Raw genomic sequence first — 20,407 nt, forward strand, 5'->3', positions numbered from 1 at the left:
GAGAGTGAAGGATTTGAGAACACAGGAGAGTGTGCAGTTAAACTGACTAACTTTATGTAGTCAAGATTGAAAAGGGAAGAAAGTTCAGTCAGAGTAGGAGAAATGTCTAAGTAGGAGAAATGTCTAAGAAAGTACTGAGGGTTGTTGTGGGATTCAAATAAGATAATGTATATAAAGTGCTTTGTAAATTTTAAAGGACTACATTAATATCAGTGATGATGCTAATAACATCATTAACAAGGAGGTAGATTATAGTGGAGTACCCCAGGATCTGTCCTTTGTCCTTTGGGGTTCCAAAGTTTATTGATAGATTGGTTGAAAACATGGATGGCCTCATATAGTGAATGGCACATAGTTAGGGGAGATACCGGATGACAAAATTAAGATCCAAAAAGCTCTAAAGAGGTTAGACTGATGAACCAAATCTAGTTAGAAGCACTTTAATAGGGACACTTGTAAAGTTTTATACTTGGATTAAAAGAAACAAACAGTAGTGAAGATTCAGGCTGAATAATAGTCTGTGTGAAAAAGACCTGAGGATGAATTAAATTATGACATAGCAACCAAGAAAACTGATATGATCTTATGTCGTATTAACATGACTGGTAATATAGTGAAAGTGAGGGATGAATGATTGACTCATTGACAGAGAGGCGAGTTAGGGGCCACACCCAAGCATATTAGAGACTTAGATGAAGGCCTTGTGCACCTGATAGTTTTTTTTATCAGAAATTCTAAGGCGTCGTGATCACTTCCTTCAAAATATCCCATCATTTGGACGAAGCTTCCCTCCTTATTTCATTTATAAGAGGAATGGGAAACGGGAGCTGTGAATGAAATGATTGTCAATCACGTACATCTAGTAATTACTAGCTGCCCTAATTTAGGCAGACAGATCTCCCAACAGATGTCTGAATAACTGAAGTTGCCCATCACCACCATATCATGCTCTCCATTGTCACCACCATATCACAACCCGAACTTGTGAGCTGGTTTGTTATCCACTAAAATGTAAACTCCTTGAGGACAGGGCTGCTTTTTTTTTTTTTTAGTTCCAGCACCTAGTGCAACACCTTGCACATAGCAGGCACTTAATAAGTACTTGTTGCATTTGAAAGGATTAATTCCAGAACTCTTCTATTTTCTTCTCTCCATATGGTTTGTAAATACTCTGACAGAATCACTTCTGTTTGGTCTGCTGTGATTTTCATGTACCTGCTTCCTTGCTTTGGTTCTTGGGTTTCTTCATATGAATGTCTCTTCTCAAGATAAAAAAACTACTGTACTTATCTCCCCTTTTACCTATTCTTTTCTACTCTTCCAGAGCTATATTTGAGTCATTCATTTCATCCTACCAAGTCTCAGTGACGTGTCAGGTCAAATTTACCTCCTTGCATAGAAAAACAATTACAAGGGGAAGGAGGAGGAGAGATATCTATAAAAGACCAATGTGGATTCACAAGAAACTCACTGACCAACTCACTGATCAATGAAAAATTTACCAAAAAAATGAAAGCAAGTTAACCGAAGTTAAATATAAAGATGGAACATGATCATGTAAATAGTTCAGCATGGTGTGGTGTAAAGTGTGATAGATTTAGCGTTGAAGGACCTGATCCAGACTGGAGGAGAGAGACTGAAGGCAAGGAGAACAATCAGATAGTTATTAAAACACCAGTTGAGAAATGGTGAGCGCCTGAAGTTGGGTGTTGGCCATGTAAATGATGAAGACAATATGGATACAGTATGTTGTGAAGATAGCAAATGATTAGATATGCAGGGTGTGAATGAGGAACAGAACATGGTATTGAGATTATGCCAAAGATGACAATCTGGGTGACTGGCAGGATGGTGGTGACCTTGATAGAAATAGGAAAGTTTGGGAGATGAATGAGTTTGGGGGAAAAGAGAATGTAATAGAGTTGGTGACGCATATTGCAGCCCATCCATGCCTGATTATCCTGAATGATTCACTCTGTCCTACCCCAAATGAAAATACATGAGGTGAGATTCTTACTCACTAGTCATTTCCTGGGAGCCAGAGCCTATTTATTCTCCAGGATGTATCTGCCAAAGCCCAAGGTGATCTGGGGGATTGGTGTAGGGGAAAATTTTCAATTACACCTGTATGGCTGCAGCTGTGAGGGTCCAGGGAGGGGTTAGGTCACTTTCCTCTCCATAATTGCCCTGAGGGAGCCACTTCTAGTATAGAATGAGGGAAATTAGGAAGTTTGGAAGGAGGTGGAGGAGAGGAGTGTGAGAGGCTTAGAATAAGTATGTTTTGGTTAAAGATAAGCCCCACAATTAGCCTAGCCCCATGGAAGGCAGGCCATGGCCCTATTTTAGAGACCACTGAGAACTTGCCCAGGGCCTCACAGTCAGTATATGTCAGAAGTAGGACTTGGTAGCAGTGTTTTTGGCTCCAAGGCCAGCTCACTATCCACTAAAATACTATGTTGCTACTCAATCTAGGAAGACAAAAAAAAAACCCCAAAACCATATAATAGGGATTTGATATGAAGGTAAGCCTGGTGCTCATAAGAGAGTAATTAACTTACCTAGATGAGCTCAAGTCACTAGGTCCTGGTGAACAACGTGCTGGTGCTGGAAGAGGTGGCCAACATGACTTGAGAACTACTGTCAGTGTTGCGGGAAAGATCACGAAGGATGGGGGCGGTATCTCAGAATCAGAAAAAGATCGATTCTGAACATTATAGGGGACTGAGCTTGACTTCGATTCCTTTCAAAATTAAAGAACGCACTATGAAAAGAATGGTTTTAAGTAGTGTCTAGTGAAGGGTTAGTATGGCTTCATCAAGAAGAAGGCTTGCCACGTGTCTGGGAGGGGGTAGCAAAGGGAGGGGGAGAAAATTTAGAACTAAAATCTTATAGAAGTGAGTGTTGAGAACTAAAATAAATAAATAAATATTTTTTTTTACAAAGAAGCTTGGGGCAGCTAGGTGGCACAGCAAATAGAGCACCGGCCCTGGAGTCAGGAGGACCTGAGTTCAAATCCGGCCTCAAACACTTGACACACCTTACTAGCAAAGATTTGTGACCTTGGGCAAGTCACTTAACCCCAATTGCCCTGCCTTCCCCCCTCCAAAAAAAAAAGAAAAAGAAGAGAGCTTGCCAGACTAACCTTCTTTTTCTTTTCTTTTCTTTTCTTTCTTTTTTTTTTTTTTTACAGTTATTAGACCTACAATGTATGCTCTCAGTATTATTTACCTAGGCTTAAGCAAAGCATATGATAAAATCTATCATGCAATTTCCCATTTGATCATCACAGATAAGATAACAGACGTAAATTAGATGATGATACAGTTAAGTAGATTCAATTAGTTGAATAGCTGGACTCAAAGAATGGTTTAATACCAACTTGGAAGGAAGTCTCTCGTGGAGTGCCTCTAGGCACAGCCTGTTTAATATTTTTACCTATAACTTAAAGCTAAATGTGTCACACTGATCAGATTTGGGGATTACACACAATCGAGAGGTATCTCTAACACACTGGATATGAGTCAGGGTAGAACATAAGACCAAATCTAATAAGGCGAACTTTAAAAGGGTTAAATATAAAGTTCTATATTTCTGTTCTAGAAATAAATATCACAAGATGGGGTAGAGATGACTAAACAAAGTTCTTCTGCGGCTTTTAGTAGACTGCAAGCTCAATGTGTGTCTTTAGTATATTACGGCAGAAAAAATGAATAATTATAACTCTTGCCATTTTTCAGTCCTGCCTTCCGGAAATCTAGGACAAACTGTGCTTTCCATCAGCCTCCTTTCTGATAAGGGGCTACGCTGTTCAACTGGTTCCAGTTGTGTCTGATTTCTTTATGACTCCATTTGGGCTTTTCTTTGCAGAGATACTGGAGTGGCAAACAGGGTTAAGTGACTTGCCCAGGGGCACACAGCTAGTAAGTGTCTGAGGCTGGATTTGAATTTATGAAGATGAGTCTGGCACTGCATCACTTTACTGCCTTCAAAGGGCTACATGATTGACATCATATCATGGTAGATAGTTTGCTAAAGTTTTTACATAATTTGTTTGCTTTACACAGAGAATTATATTTGTACCTTGCCACAGCTTGTGAGTTATGTACTACTGGTATTGTTCTCCAGTTTCATTTTGCCTCATCTGTAAATTAAAAGGTTAGACTAAAGGTTCTCTGAGTCCCTTCTGATTCTGAACCCAATAATTCTCTGAATGCAAACCTCTTCTACTGCTCAAGCTACTCGCTTCCTAGAAAGTCATTCCAGGAACCCTGTAACTCAGTCAAATCTAATTTACTTGCAAAGCTTTCCATGGGATTTTGTTGGTGTCTACTTGATTATTTTTAGGCATTTTGGATGTGCATTTCATAAGCTCAGAGGTTCAGAATTTTAAGAAACGTTAGAGATCATAAGATCATAGGAGCCTAGATTTCTAGGCAGCTGGTGGCTCAGTGGATAGAGCACTGTACCTGGAGTCAGGAAGACCTGAGTTCAAATCCAACCCCCGACAGTTACTGGCTGTATGACCCTGGTCACTTAACCTTCGTTTGCCTCAGTTTCCCCAATTGTAATAATAGCACCAATCTTCCAGGGTTGTTGTGAGGATCAAAAAGATAATATCTGTAAAAATCGCTCAGCACAGTGCCTGGAACACAATGTTGTTCAGTTGTGTCCTATTCTTTGTGACGCCATTTGGGGTTTTCTTGGCAAAGATACTGGAGTGGTTTGCCATTTCCTTCTCCAACTCACTTTACAGATGAGGAAACTGAGGTAGACAAATTTAAATGACTTGCCCAGGGTCACACAGGTAGGGAGTGTCTGAGGCCAGATTTGAACTTAGAGAGATGAGTCTTCCTGACTCCAGGCCCAGCATGCTATCTTCTGAGCTATCTAGCTGCCCCTGACACATAAAAGGCCCTGTATAAATGATTATTCCTTTCTCTTCCATTTCCCTTCCCTGGAACGGAATTGTCAAAGGCAGGACTCCCAAGTGTAACCAGCAACCAGATTAAAAAGTAATTGGGAAATGTTTAACATCATAGATAAAAGTATGATAAAATGTATTGTTAATCATTTTTCTAAATCAATGTGCAGCCAGCTGGGATCTTTGTATTTGAGTTTTACATCATTGATCCAGTACATGAAGGCACCTCAAAGGCCATCAAATCCAGCACCCTCCACTTAGAGATGATGAGAGGCCCAGAGAGGTCATATGATTTGTCCAGGGTTACACAGATTGTAAGCTACACAACTGGGATTTGAGCACAGGTCTTCCAAGTTCCAGATCCAAGACTGCAATGAGCCATGTTAGGTGAGATATTGCTCTAGTGGTCCCATTTGTTGGTCTTTTCTAAGTGGCTACTGGTTTGGAGTAAATGGTGGCTGGGGAGTAGGGATAGGTTGTGAAGAGATAAAACTTAACCTGGATGCTGGGGAACAGCGGATGAAAACAATCAAGCCGTGTGGGAGTCACAGGATAACCAGACATGGCAGAGGATGCCAAGCAGGTGTAAAATTTCCTTGAGAAAAAGCTGAAATTTCTTAGGTACTTTGGGGGAACTCAATTAAATGAACCATTTTCATGAGGGTTTCCAACCACCATCAAAATGGAATCATGTCCTGGAGAAGGCAGCAGCTTAGTGAAAAATTCCATCATTACTGCCTCTCAGGGACATATGTGTAATACCCTGGGTAGTTTCCTCATTAAACAAGAATGAACCAGCTGACATGCCTGAGATAGGGCTCTGAGAATTACCATGTGATAGTGTGGAGGGTCATGAATAACTGTGTGCCCCATAGCCCTACTGTCATGGTAACCTCGGGACAGCTTATTAAGCCCCCTCAAGTGGATTATATGTCTTTGATCACAGGCAAAACAGTCCCCTGAATGTCATTCCCATTCCGACAATGACTCCTCTTGGATAGTAGACAGCTGGGCCTGAGAATAAGGGTCCTCTGCTTGTTTCTATCAGACCAGCTTGATGACTAAAGAATTATCTGTATGTGATATTGTTTGGATAGGGGGCTTGTGGGAGGATAAGGGTGGTGGTGGGTGTTCTGCCTTCCATAACAAGGCATTTGCTTGCTGTCTATGGTGGTGATCTGGAATGTCTAGTATAGAGAAAATGAACCAGTTGAAGGAAAGTGCCTAGTTGAATTTTTTAGTACATTGAAGGTGCTCACGGTTTTTATGATAGGCCTAGACAACTATGGAGTGCTTGGCTCCTTCCAAGTCACAGCACCAAGTTGTAAATGTGTCTTCATGTCTAGCTGCATTTACCCCACAACAAATGATATTGAGTTCTTTGGCTGCAGATAATTTCTGGGAAATACTTTGGCAGAGGGGTCGACTTGGGAGGGGATAGCTCCTACTGTGGAATCTGTTTCACCAACAAAGCACTTTTGTGGGCCTGGGTTTGTTATTCCTGGGGCCATGGTGAACTACTTTTTTATTCTTTAAAAGCCTTTTCAAGGGCAAGAGTCCAACAAAAAAGTCTTGACTGCCAAAGATTTGTGAGGTGCATTGTTAGGGCTGAAAATCAACAGATAAAATGGCAGTAGTAGCCAGTAATTTCCAAAAATTATGGCTGATTTCTTGTAGCCCTGGACTTACCTCTACTCACATGCTTCCTTTATCTTTCACAATTCCATTCATACTAATCCTCTGTTCTCAATCATGACATTCTAGTTCCTTATGCTCAAATTTATGTAAACAGGTAACTCTGGTTCAGATGCTAGAGAATGTTTTGACCAAAGCATATAAGAACACACTCCCACCACTCCTACTTCCTTAACCTCTTCTTGCCTCCCCATCCAATGGATTCTGAATAGCTGAGGTCACGAAGAGCTAAAAATTTGCAGAGGCATCCCAGTCTAAATGGTATGGTCCTACATTCCAATCCCAACGTGAACAGCCATCTTCTATTCATCTCTCTCCCAAATCCAAAAAAGCTATAGGCCTTTTGCAGTTGTATTTCAGTTTATAGGATCAGCTTATGTGACTGATCCAGGAGGATGGAGTTAAGAGGTGGAAAGACTGATCCTATGTGTTCATTGTATTGAAGGCCTAAGAAGTCACAGCAGAACTTGAGCTCCCATTTCCCCTCCACAGCCTACCCCAACTGAACAGGAGCCAAAGCAAAGGAAGTAAAAGAACAGAAGAACCCGCTTTGCAGCTTTTTTTTTTTCTGCAGGATTTCCAAGAGTGCTTCCTTCTTGGGCCCTGCTAGGAAAGAGATTTGATTTGAAGGGAAAGATCAGATCTTTGCCCAAATGAAATCCAGAATCCAGGGAATGTGGTGTTACTACTTCCTTCTCATTGACATTGAATACATTCTGGTACACCTGATACTGGGGCACAGTATGATCTTCAGTGTAGAACCTTTGCTCACTTTCCCCATAATTATGTTGGCAGTAGGAAAAGCAATATTTAACTACTCCGGTCCAGGTTATGCTTAGCCAGCTACCTAATCCTTAGACAGGGGTGGGGAACCTGGGGCCTCGAGGCCACATGTGGCCTTCTAGGTCCTCAAGTGTGGCCTTTTGGCTGAGTCCAAGTTTACAAAACAAACCCTTTTATTAAGGGGATTTGTTCTGTGAAGTTTGGATTCAAAGGGCAGCCCACTGGCTATTTTGGCTGCCATATTCAATTCAGTCCAAAGCAACAAACATTTATTAAACTAATAGTAAGTATAAGGTGATAGGCATACAAAAGCAAAGATGAAACTGTGCCTCCCTTCAAGGAGGTTACATCCACCAAAGCATGGTGCAGCAGAAAAGGCCCCGAATTTAGAATGAGAACACCTGAACTCTGTAAAAGGAGGGGCATGATTGAGGCTAACAGTCTCCCAGGGCCCTTCTAGCTCTAATCTATGACCATGAGTGACCAGAAAACTAGTAGAATATAATTTGAAGAGAAAAAGAAGACACTGAATTACAGCCCTCAGAATGTTTTATCAGCCATATTGTTAAGAATAAAGTAAAACTTACTGGTTTACATACAAAGAAAATTATTTCAACCCTTTGAGTGATAGAAACTATATTAAAAAAGTGTTATCTTCCAGGAAATCCTTCCCTTATTTGGATATCATTACTCATACTATTACATATCTTTTTTATAATGAAAGATTACTATTTAAAAGTCACAAATAACTCTTTTTTATTCTTCATTTCTACTCCTAGGTAAATCTCCATGCCAACAAGTCTCATATAGCTTTGTTAACTCCAACAACCTTCACAGCAGTCTTTCAAGCCTTCAGTACCAACCAGAACTTCCTATTGACAACAAGTAATTTTCTTGGGATATAATCTTTTCACACCTTTTAAGTACCCATTTAGTATCGGTTAGTATACCATTAGATAAGAATTTTTATCTTTTCAACTTTATTTTTTTCCATTCTAATCAAGTTAAAATTCTTATTGACCATATCACACAATTTCACTATTTTTTTCCTAGCCACTAAACATATCTTCCCCAGAGGAAGGTGCCCTTTCCTTTCTTCCCAAGTCACGTCCCTTCCTTCCAAAAAAAATGCTGTTCAAAATTCACCTCCATCATGGGCCCTCTTCAGACTAACTGAGAGATTTCCTAGCTGTCATTTCTATTTCTGTTAGATTTACTAACAACTAACTTAGCATTTATTCACATGTGCAGAAACATTCCCATTTGTAAATGATCCAGCTCACTGCATAATGGTAGATGGAATCTGTCAAAATGCAGAGAAAAGTTTGAGTTAAGGTCTTGAGAAATAGTAATTAACATATATATTGTGTTAAAGGGTATGAGGTTAAAAGCATTTGAAACTTTTGTCTTTTACAAAAGTCTTTTACAGATTAAGTGTCATCAAAGAATCATAGAATTAAAAAAGGAAGGAACATTGGCGATATCACATACATATATGTATGTACGTATATACATACATATATAATGTATATGCATATGTGTGTATAGGACTCAAAACCTTCATTTTATAGAGGATGAAATAAAGACCCAAGGGGGTTAAATGATTTGACCAAGGTCACAAAGACAGTAAGAAGCAGAGCTGAGATTGGAGCTCGGGTTCTCTGACTCTAAGTAAGTACTCTTTTCATTGTACAATGAAACTTGATTGACTGGCCTCAGTCTCCTTGCTTCTTGATCTCCAACTAGTGACACTATATTCCAGAGCAATCTTTGACCTTATTTACTCAGCCTCATTTATTACTTCCCTCATTTACTCTACATGATTTTTCTGTCATCTTCTAATCATTGGTTCATTATGTCTCCCCCTACGCTTTATATAAGTGGGAATCTCTGAATATAAATGGTATAGGTAAAAGCTCTCCAGATGCTGTAAGAACACTCAAGGTAGTTGATGTATTTATTGGGTACAGGACAGTCTTTATTTTACCTCACAGATGATGTGAAAAATGCAAAATACTCATAGGACTTCATAAATAAAAGCAAAAAGCACATGAAGTCCTCACAATAACGCATAAACAACAACCAATACAACTTTCCTCTTTTTCTGGTAGGTCCCCCTTTTCCAAAGAGTCCTAAAGTCCCTCATACTCAGCATCATTTTGGGACCAGGGCTTCTCCAGAAGGCAAATACATTTGGGGCCGTAAGGCAAGCAGCACTCTAACATTTCATGAGTCCCTCTTCCCCTCTTTTTATCCTCTATCCCCAAGATGATCCACACAGACATTTAGCCGTATGGTATCATTCTGAGAGTTTGGATTTGCCATTCCAGAAATACACTTGATGTGACTAGATGCGGAACCTCCCTTCCCACTAAAGCCACTCCATCTGAATAATTCACTGTAACAGGAGAATGCAAAGTCCAGCTCCCTTGGTTCTCCATGTCATGGCTCAAGTCTCTTGCTGTTCCTTCAGCTCTGGGAGCAATATGAGTAATCCTCTTATCTCTCTGAGGTACACATGGCTCAGGAAATTCCCATTATCTGAATAGAAAGCCGGATCCCCAAACCCTCAAACTTAGGTTTACTTGTGATGACTGAAAAATAACTCGACAACAACTGAAATCCTCCAAAATGATATTGCCCAATACATCTCCCCTCTCTGGCTAGGTGGCTAGATTGTGGGATCAGGATGCTTAAGGAATCCTCATCATCCTCTGTCTAGGAGGTCAGACCCAAGGGCTAGACTCTGGGAGTATGATCCTTAGGAAATCTAACCAGAGCACCCTTCTTGAGCCACATAGAGAATCCCACCAGCATGTGCTTGTGCCTCAATGCAAGTCATTAACGTTCCTCCCTGGTTCTGTTATACTCTCAGAATCTCTATGGAAAAACAATCCTTTCTAGTTCACCTTCCTCCCTTCTAAACTTTCTAATTGCTGTCAAGGGCACTGTCATCCTCCCAGGACCCCAGGCTCATGACCTTGACCTGAATCCTCTCTATGTCTTAACCCCCCTCCAATATCCCATCTGTTGCCAAGGCCTGTCAATTTCACCCTTAGCAACATCTCTTGCATCTTTTTTACTCTGATATGCCACTCCCCTGGTGCAGGCCCTCATCTTCTCATGCCTAGTCTGTTTGTGAGTCTGCCTGTTATGTTTCTACCCACTCCAGTTCATTCTCCATTCATCTGCCAAAGTTTAAATCCAACCCTGTCACCCCCATACTCAATAAACTGTCTTTGTTGTAATTTTTTTCAGTTGTGTCTGACTCTTCATGACCTCTTTTGGGGTTTTCTTGGCAAAGATACTGGGGTGTTTTGCCATTTCTTTCTCCAGCTCATTTTTTATAGATGAGGAAACTGAGGCAAACAGGGTTAAGTGACTTGCCCAGGGTCACACAGCTAATAAAGTGTCTGAGGTCACATTTGAACTCAGGAAGATGAAAGTTCCTGACTCCAGGTCTGGTGCTCTGTCCGCTACGTTACCCAGCTGCCCCCAATAAGGTCCAGTGGCTCCCTATCACCTCCAGGATCAAATACAAAATTCTCTGCTTCACGTTCAAAGCCCTTCCTAACATAACCCCCACGCCCCAGTACCGTTGTAGCTTTCTTACACCTTGCACCACCCTCCTATATTCTTTGATCCAATGACACTGGCCTCCTGACTGTTCCACAAACAAGACACTCCATCTCTGGCTGCTCTCCATGCCCAACATGCTTTCCCTTCTCATCTTTGCCTCCTGGCTTCTCTTTCTTCCTTAAAGTCTCACCTTCCTTCTACTGGAAACCTTTCCCACTAATTCTAGTGCCTTTTCCCTGTTAATTATTTCCTATTTATCCAGTATTTAGCTTGCTTGTATGTATCTGTATGCTTGTTGTCTCTCTCATTAGATTGTGAGCTCCTCGAAGTCTTTTGCCTTTTCTTTGTACCTCTAGCTCTGAACACAGTGCCTGGTATATAGAAGGCACTTAAGAAATGATTAATGACTGACTAGCAAAAAGGAGGAAGGGAAAAGGCAAAAAGAAAGCCAGAAATAGTTTGTTGGCTCCTTTAATTGATCAGCACAAAGGACCTCATCCTGTAAGGGTCATCCCCCCCAAAATGTTGAACCCACCAGTCCATCCTGATCCTTCAGAGACACAAATCGGACTGAGAAAGAGCAGCTGATAGGCAAGAGAGAACCAGGAGAAAGTAATGATATGAAAACCTAGACAGAAGAGAATATCAAGAAGAGGATAACTGACAGTGTCAAAGATTGCAGAGAGCTCAAGAATGATAAGGATTGAGAAAAGGCCATTAGATCTGGCAATCAAGAGACCATAAGTACTTGAAAAGGCTACAAGTCAACACTAAAGTGGAGGGAGAGTTGGTGAGTGATTTTTGTCTTCAGTCGATTGTGCACTCAATGTAGTCTCTGAAGCTTAGATGTAGCAAAGTATGGATTCTCTGCTGCTTATGCTAATTTTTAACTAACAATTAACACCAAGAAAACACAGGATTTTCCCCTGCCAGCACCACAACATCATAACAATTCTAAGAGACAGGTACTATTATTATCTGCATTTTATGGAAGAAGAAAACTGAGGCAGAGAGAGATAAAGTGACTTGCTCTTGGAGTCTTCTTGACTCCAAGTCAAACACAATCTATGTAGACACCTGAAATATTACATGAAACATTCATTAAAGATTTTTTTATAAAACAAACTGCTATGTGAGAACTGAGGGGGAAAACCAGTACCAACCGGGGCAATTAAGTTTCTCAGAAGAGAGCAGAAGAGTGAGCCTTAATAAAGACGAACATTTAGAAATGAAGTTGAGAAGGGATTGGATTTCAGGAATGGGGAAAACCTGGAGCAATGCACAGAAACATAACTTTGTAAAAGTCACGACATACTATTGAATCATTGAGTCTGTGGGCCATTGGTTGATTGTTCAGGCACAAAGCAAGACATGGAGAGAAATCCATAGCCTTCTCGGAAAGCTCTGGAAGTTTGTTAAAAGGGTCTGGTCATGGGGCAGCGAGGTGGCGCAGTGAGTAGAACACCGGCCCTGGAGTCAGGAGGACCTGAGTTCAAATGTGGCCTCAGACACTTGACACATGTACTAGTTGTGTGACCTTGGGCAAGTCACTTAACCCCAATTGCCCTGCCAAAAAGCAAAAAAAAGGGTCTGGTCATTTATTAGGTAGGAAGTGACCTAATTGGTGGCCTGCTATGTTATGTAGATATCAAAAAGATTACCTGGGCATACTCTAGTAAAGGAAGAGTTTCAGTTAATCAGTGGGCCCAGGAAAATCCAGTGTCCAACCAAAGACCTTCTTGGGGGTAGACCAAAGCAACTCAGTTCTATTTTCTAGTGGAGAGACCCAGCTAGACTGGCAGTCAGGCACCATCTTTATGCAATGTGATTTTCCTGCCTGCCACAAGATTGCTTAGCTCAAGCTGCAGGGTAATAGTTTGGACCCGTAGTTCTGACCTCTCCTTATAGTGTGCTCATGACCGTTTTCAGTTTCCTGTCCCTGAGGATGGGAAAGTTGGGGGTAGTGTGACAAAGTTATACTGGCCCTTACTAGGGCTGAGTCCATAGTGCTGACTGAATCTCTCCTACTGGGAGGACTGGGAGGTAGAGGTAAGGCATGAAAAAAGATGGGGAGGGACTCCCAGTGTAGTTGTAGGTTAGGAATCTATATCTAATCAGGACGAGAAAATGGGCAGACAAGTCAATGATCTGGAAAAAGCCAAAAGCCTGAGGTGCTTTCAGAACTAGAAATGCTGAATAAAAAGTAAAAGGTAGAGCTGGTTTGGCAAGGTCCAAGTTTTAGTCTGAAAAAGTAATAGATTAAACAAAGAACATAGGTTCAATTTGTCATAAGATGTCAGAGATGGAAAGGGTGAAGTATTTTGGGTGTTTTGTTTTGTGAGTTTTAAGCCCTATTATTTGCCTGCCAGGGCCGATCTCCATCAACTGGAAAGTTTCCCTCCTGTTGCTGCTGCTTCCTAAAAAACTACCATTGAATTTATGGGGCTTGGGCTTCTCAGCTGGAGCACTCCCTCTGTTACCATTTCCACCTTCCTTAGCCCCCGTTGGCCTTAAGAAGGCATGGACATAGTGAGTTATCTATCACTGGATACCTTCAGGCAGATGTTATGTGACCACCTGTCAGGATGTTAGAGAGGATATTATTATTCACTTAATAATAAGAATAAGATAGATGGCTGATTTCCAAGGTCCTTTTCAATGTTGACATTCTATGTATTAAATTTTTTCAGATATATTATATTCTTTTACAAATATTCCTAATGGTTAGAAATATAATCATGCATTCCTGAATATATTATATAATTCAACACAATTTCTATAGATGTGTCGTACAAGATTTTGTTAAGTGCTCAGTTACAAAGTTGATTCAAAGCTTAAACAAAAATTTTAAGACTAGTGTTTTTAAGGAAATTTGTTCAGTGGATGACCTTCTTACAAAAATGTCAACTCAGAAATCATGACAGAAATATAAATACCAATTCAAATTGTGAATCCAATTTAGGTTCAGAATCAGGTCACAATATCTGCCTTCCACCAGTAAGAACCTTTTGAGGAAGGGGTGACAGTTTTGAAATGAATCAAATTCTGAAAAAAAGAATTCAAGATAGAAGGGAAGCTTAACCTGATTTGAACCAAGTACTTTGCTGAAACTGGAGCAGGAACTTCCTGCTTTGCACACTCATCATCAAATAATGATAGAACTTTATTATTAAGGAGACTGGGAGGAAAAACATAGTAGTAAAATGACTTATAGTTTTTTAAAAAATCATTGTAGTCCTGTGCCTCGAGTAACTGAATCCTTATAAAATCTAATAACTATGAGGATGACAAATAAAGTTAGAAAATTGTATAAGGGAATGCTTGGAAGAGCCAGAAGAGAAATTCAAGACTAATATTAAAAACCATAGATTAAAAATACAAAACTTAGGATTTGTCTTTGCAAGGTGTGTGGGGGGAAGGGGAAAGAAGGAGATTCAGTAACAAAATGTGTCCACTCCATAAAAACGATGCAAACTGATGGACTATCCTCAAGTTGGGGGCGATTGGGTTTCCCCCAAGTAAAACATAAATGTCAAATCAAGTATTTTAGAAGTTTTAAGAAAAGGCAAAGTGTAGTTTGGCAACAAATTTCACTCTGTTAATGCGCATTCATATGCATACATCTCTAGGCCTGTGAGTGGATGATACTTATCCTCTTTGGAGGCATTTTGAGCAGTTAAAGGAAGACAGAAAAAAAAGAATAAGGAAAAAAATCTCAAAGTTAGATGACCTGCTTACTAAAGGAACTACAGGCTGACCCATAAAAGAGGGGCCAGAGAATAGCCTAAGAAGGATGATTTAAGAGCAGATGAGAGGGGGAGAGAGAGAAAGAGAGAGAGAGAGAGAGAGAGAGAGAGAGAGAGAGAGAGAGAGAGAGAGAGAGAGAGAGAGAGAGAGAGAGAGGATGTAGGGGAAAAACAGGACTCCTAGCAGTAATACCAAGAGGAATAGTGCTGAATCGATAAGGTAGTTGGTTGCTAAGGGCCAAAAGTCAAGAAAAGACAAACTTATTCCTCAAATAGGAAACACCATATTCCTCAAGAGAACTGATTTACTGATGATGACATTCTTTGAAAAATGTCAGTCCTCTAGAGTTTAGAAATATGGGCAAACATTGCCAGAATATTTTTTAGAGTGTTTTCATTCTTACCTATGTCTTGAAAAGTCCAGGTTTTGAGGGCTTTCTTTGAACTTCTTTTTTAAAGGCAAATACCCCAGTTTCCTTACGTTATGATAGGAACCTAAGAATTCTTTCACCCATTTTCTGTAACTATAGATTTTTGCTACTAAAGGCCTAATTAACTAAGAGAGCTTAACAAAATTACCACTGTCCCCCCAAAAATGCTAATAAGGAAGAAGCCTAGAAGGATATGCTCTGAGTCAAAGATACCAACATCTTTTTTTTTTCCAACAAAGCATCTTCCTTAAGAAACTGCTCAAATCTTAGCTTCCTCCTATACCAGAATGTATATGGAATACACTTTCTGTATTAATATTACTCTTTTCTCTATGGAGAACTTTGTAAACCTAAGCATTAGCACCTTCATATACATACTATCAAGGGGCTGGAACTCGGTAAGTATTCTCTGGTGAGGGAAGGAGTCTTTGGCTTGAAGGAGCACTTGAAATATGAAAGTAAGGTCTCCTGAATGCTAGTAAAGCCAAAAGGCAGAAGATGCATTGAGTTCCTCTAAGTAAGAGAAACTCTCTTCATCAGTATACCTTCCCCATTCTCTTTCTTTACCACTTCCCTCCCCAAATCTATAGTTCACAGACTCTGAAGTCTTGTATGTATTGACCTTGGTCTATATCTTACATCAGATTCTTATATCCTTAACCCTTTAGTGCCTTGAACCATTTGAAATGAAGAAAAAGATGTACTGTAACTGAAGATAGGAAAGAGAAGTTTTGAAATGAATGCTGAAGAGGGAAGATCATTTAGTAATCAAATATTTAATGGTGAACTTCTTGTTTCAGTGGAAATGAATAAGTTGTCAATATTAGAGACATCCAAGGCCAAGAAGGCAGATTTCAAGTTAGATCTAATTCAGGTGAAGATTAGGATGCTATTTACATTTTTAAAATAGAGTAATTTTATATAAAGTGAAAATATTTCAAATGAAAACATTTATCTTTTTAAGGAATTCATTGTAAAATATGTAGTACTACCTCTTATGTGACTATTTTGGAAAAAAAGAATTAAATATGTTTCTACATACCTAATTTAGCACATTTACCTTATGGTATTCTTATGTCATAAAAACTTTTTATAAATAAAAAAGTTTATAATTCATCTGTTTAGTCAAAACTATACCTGGTGGGTGAAGCCAAGATGGCAGCAACCCAGTAGAACTCTCTCAACATTGCCCTCTAAACAACTTTAAAATAACACCTTAACTCAAATTTTGGAGCAGCAAAGCCAACAAAAGGTTATTTTTCTGGCTTAAGAAAACTTAAGAAGTCACAGAAGAAGTTTGGGGCATTGGGGTGGAGGCCTGTCCAGAGCCCACATATGCTGCAGCAGCAATGGTGGCTGCTGTAGCCAGAGCAGCTTTAGGAGCTCTCAGCCTGGAGATGGTAAGGGGGCTGGACAACTGCTCAGAAAGAGATTACAGGGGACCCTTTCACTGGTTCTGGGTACAGCTGGCACTGGTTGAAAATTCTATTGCCCATACACAATTCTGGGTCACAGTTCCAGGGCAGAGAGGAGCACTGGTGGTCAGTCACAAGGGAGCTCTGGTCACAGTTCCCAAGCAAAGAGGAATGCTACCCCTGGAGGCTGCAGGAGGTCAGGGCTCTTCCTGGGTAAAGACCACAGCATAAGCCAAGAGAGCAGTGACCAGACCTCTACCAGGATTCATACCACCTTGGAAGCACCAAAAACTTGTAGACCCTAAGAATTAGTCTTAAAAACAGCACACACACACACACACACACACACACACACACACACACGCAGCTGGGGACAACCTGATGTTAAAGTTCAAAATCAAGAGACTGAAAAATGAGCAAACAACAACAACAAAAAAGAATTTGACAATAAAAAAGATACTACAGTGGCAGGGAAGACCAAGACATAAACTCAGAAGAAGACAGCAATGTGACAACAGCTACAAGCAAAGTCTCAAAGAAAAATCCTAAGCGTACCCAAACCAAACAAGAACTCCTGAAGAGTTATACAAAGAGAAAAGTGTGGTAGAGAAAAATTGAAAAAATAAATGAGAGTGATGCAAGAAAATTATGAAAAGAGAATCAACAGCATGGTAAAAGAGGCACAAAAAATAATGAAGAAAATAACACCTTTAAAAAAAACAGAATTAGATAAATGGTAAAAAGAGGCACAAAAATTCAACTGAAGAGAAGAACTTTTTTAAAAAGTAGACTTGGCCAAATGGAAAAGGAGGCACAAAAATTCAGTGAAGAAAATAATTAATAATTAGAATTGGTGGAACTCAAACTCTTGTGGAAATGAATGTTGAAAACTAAAAATAAATAATTAAAAAATTAGAAATGGGCAAGTAGAAACTAATGACTGCATGACACATCAAGAAAACAATAAAACACAGTCAAAAGAATGGGGAAAAATAGAAGGAAATGTGAAATATCTTATCAGAAAAACAACTAACCCGAAAATAGGTAAAGAGGAGATAATCTAAGAATTATTGAACTACCTGAAAGCCATGATCAAAGAAAGAGTCTAGATATTATATTTCAAAAAATTATCAAGGACAATTACCACAATGTTATAGATCCAGAGGGAAAATTTAAATTGAAAGAATCCACCAACAACCTTCAAAAAGAGATCCCCAAATGAAAACTCCCAGGAATATTATAGCCAAATTTCAGAGTTTCTAGGTCAAAGAGAAAATACTTTAAGCAGCAAGAAAGAAATAATTCAAATATCATGGAGCTGCAGCCAAGGTCACACAAGATTTAGCATTTCCATATTAAAGAGTGGAGGGCTTAGAATATGATATTCTAGAAAGCAAAGGAATGAGAATTAGTACCAAGAATAACCTAACCAGAAAAACTAAGTATAATCCTTCAGGGGGAAAATGGATATTTAATAAAATAAAGGACTTGCAAGCATTCCTGATGAAAATACCAGAGTTGAATAGAAAATATGACATTCAAACACAAGACTTAAGAGAAGCATTAAAAAGGTGAACAAAAAAGTAATAATGTCTCAATAAAGTTAAACTGTTTACATTTCTGTGAGGGAAGATGACACATTTAAGTCCTAAGAACTTTATCATTTTTAGGGCAGTTAAAAGAAATTTACGTAGATAGAAGGCATGGGTATGAGTTGATTATGTTGGAATGCTCTCTAAGGAAAAAATGAAGTAAGAAAGAGGAATGCACTGGGAGAAGGAGGAAGGAAGAGGTAGAGTGGGCACAATTTCCTCACATAAAAGAGGTGTGCAAGGAAGAGCTTTTACAGTGGATATGGACAATGGGAGCAGAGAGTGGTGGGCAATACTTGAACCTCATTCTCACTGGAACTGGTTTAAAGAGGGAAGAATTTTATATAAGATTCAGTTGTATATAGAAATGTAACTTACCCAATAGGAGGAAGGGAAAGGAGTAAGAAAAAGGGGGTGGAGATGATCAAACAGAGGGCAGATTAAGGGAGGCAATTATTAGAAGCAAAATATACTTTTGAGGAGGAACAGGATAAAAAGAGAGAGAAGAAACAGAAGAAAATAGAGAGAAACACAGTAATCATAACTATAAATGGGAATGAGATTACTCATAAAATGGAAGCAGATAGCAGACTGCATTAGAAACCCGAATCTAATATGTTGTTTATGAGAGAGACATCTGAAACAGAAAGACACACAGAGTTAAAATAAAAGGCTGGAGCAGAATTTAATAGGCTTCAGCTGAAGTAAGCAAGGCAGGAGTAGCAATCATGACCTCAGACAAAGCGAAAGCAAAAGTAGACATAATTAAAAGGGATAATCAGGGAAACTACATTTTGCTAAAAGGTACCATAGACAATGAAGTAATGTCAAAAATTTTTAAAGTTTCTCTGATAAAGGCCTCATCTCAACAGAATATAGAACTGAGTTAAATTTATAAAAATAAATGACCAATTGATAAATGGTCAAAGGATATAAACAGATATTTTCTACTAGAAGAAAAAAATCAAAGCTTTCTATAATCATACGAAAAAATGCTCAAAAATCACTATCGATAAGAGACATGCAAATTAAAACAACTCTGAGCTACCACCTCATACCTATCAGAAATGACAAATGCTAGAGGGGATGAAGGGAAAATAGGTACACTAGGGAACTGATGGTGGAGGAGTAAACTTATCCAACCATTCTGGAAAACAATTTGGAACTAGGCCCAAAGGGCTTTGATCCAACAATACCACTACTAGATCTGTACCCCAAAGAGATCAAAGAAAAAGGAAAAGCATCTACAGGCACAAAAATATTTATAGCAGCTCTTTTTGTGGTGGCAAAGAATTGGAAACTGAGAGAATGCTCATCAATTAGAGAATGGCTGAACAAGCGGCATATGATTGTGATGAGTACTATTGTATTATAAGAAATGAGGGGGATGGTTTCAGAAAAACATGGCAAGAACTATATAAACAGATGCAAAGTGAAGAGAAGTAGGAGGTAACTGTGCACAGTAACAGTAAGTTTATAACGATGATCAAATATAAAAGTCTTGGCTACTCTGATCAACACGATGATCCAGGACAGTTCCAAAGGACTCTTGATGAAGAAATGTTATCTGCCTCTGGAGAGAGCACTGATGAACTCTGGGTGCAAACTGAAGTGTAATTTTCTTACTTCCTTTATTTCTCTTGCTTTTAAAAATATGACTAATATGGAAATGTTTTCCATGATCTCACATGTAAAATTGACATCATATTGCTTGCCTTATCAGTGGGCGGGGGAGGGGTGGAAGCAAAGGAGAGAATTTGAAACTCAAAATTTTTTTTTTTTTGCTTTTTGGCAGGGCAGTCGGGGTTAAGTGACTTGCCCAAGGTCACACAGCTAGTACATGGGTCAAGTGTCTGAGGCCGGATTTGAACTCAGGTCCTCCTGACTCCAGGGCCAGTGCCACCACTGCGCCACCTAGCTGCCCCTTGAAACTCAAAATTTAAAAAGAATAGAATGTTAAAAATAAAGAATAAATTAAAATGTTTATTTTTTTTAAAGTCTGCCTGGTAGATGACAAGGGGATCAGTAATCTTAAAATTCCATATCAAAAACCTAGTTATAAGTATTTGAATGTCGTTCATTATGGATCTACACCTAGGATGACAAAAAACATGCATAAAAAAGTATGTAAACTTTAGAAGAAGGGAAAAGATTAAAGAAATACAAGTATTTTATGAGCATTATTTTCTAAATAGTCCAAGAGTACTGAATATTGTTTTGAGTCTAGACACTGTTTCCTCCCTTT

The 20,407-nt window shown here is 39.3% G+C and overlaps 1 protein-coding gene across 1 annotated transcript in view; it reads right to left on the reverse strand.

Annotated features, from left to right (window-relative positions):
- DEUP1 (deuterosome assembly protein 1) overlaps positions 1-20,407 on the reverse strand; it is a 158,174-nt gene that overhangs the window by 60,852 nt on the left and 76,915 nt on the right. The window lies entirely within an intron of this gene.

Source organism: Trichosurus vulpecula, chromosome 2, assembly GCF_011100635.1.
Source record: "Trichosurus vulpecula isolate mTriVul1 chromosome 2, mTriVul1.pri, whole genome shotgun sequence".
Taxonomy (NCBI): Eukaryota; Metazoa; Chordata; class Mammalia; order Diprotodontia; family Phalangeridae; genus Trichosurus; species Trichosurus vulpecula.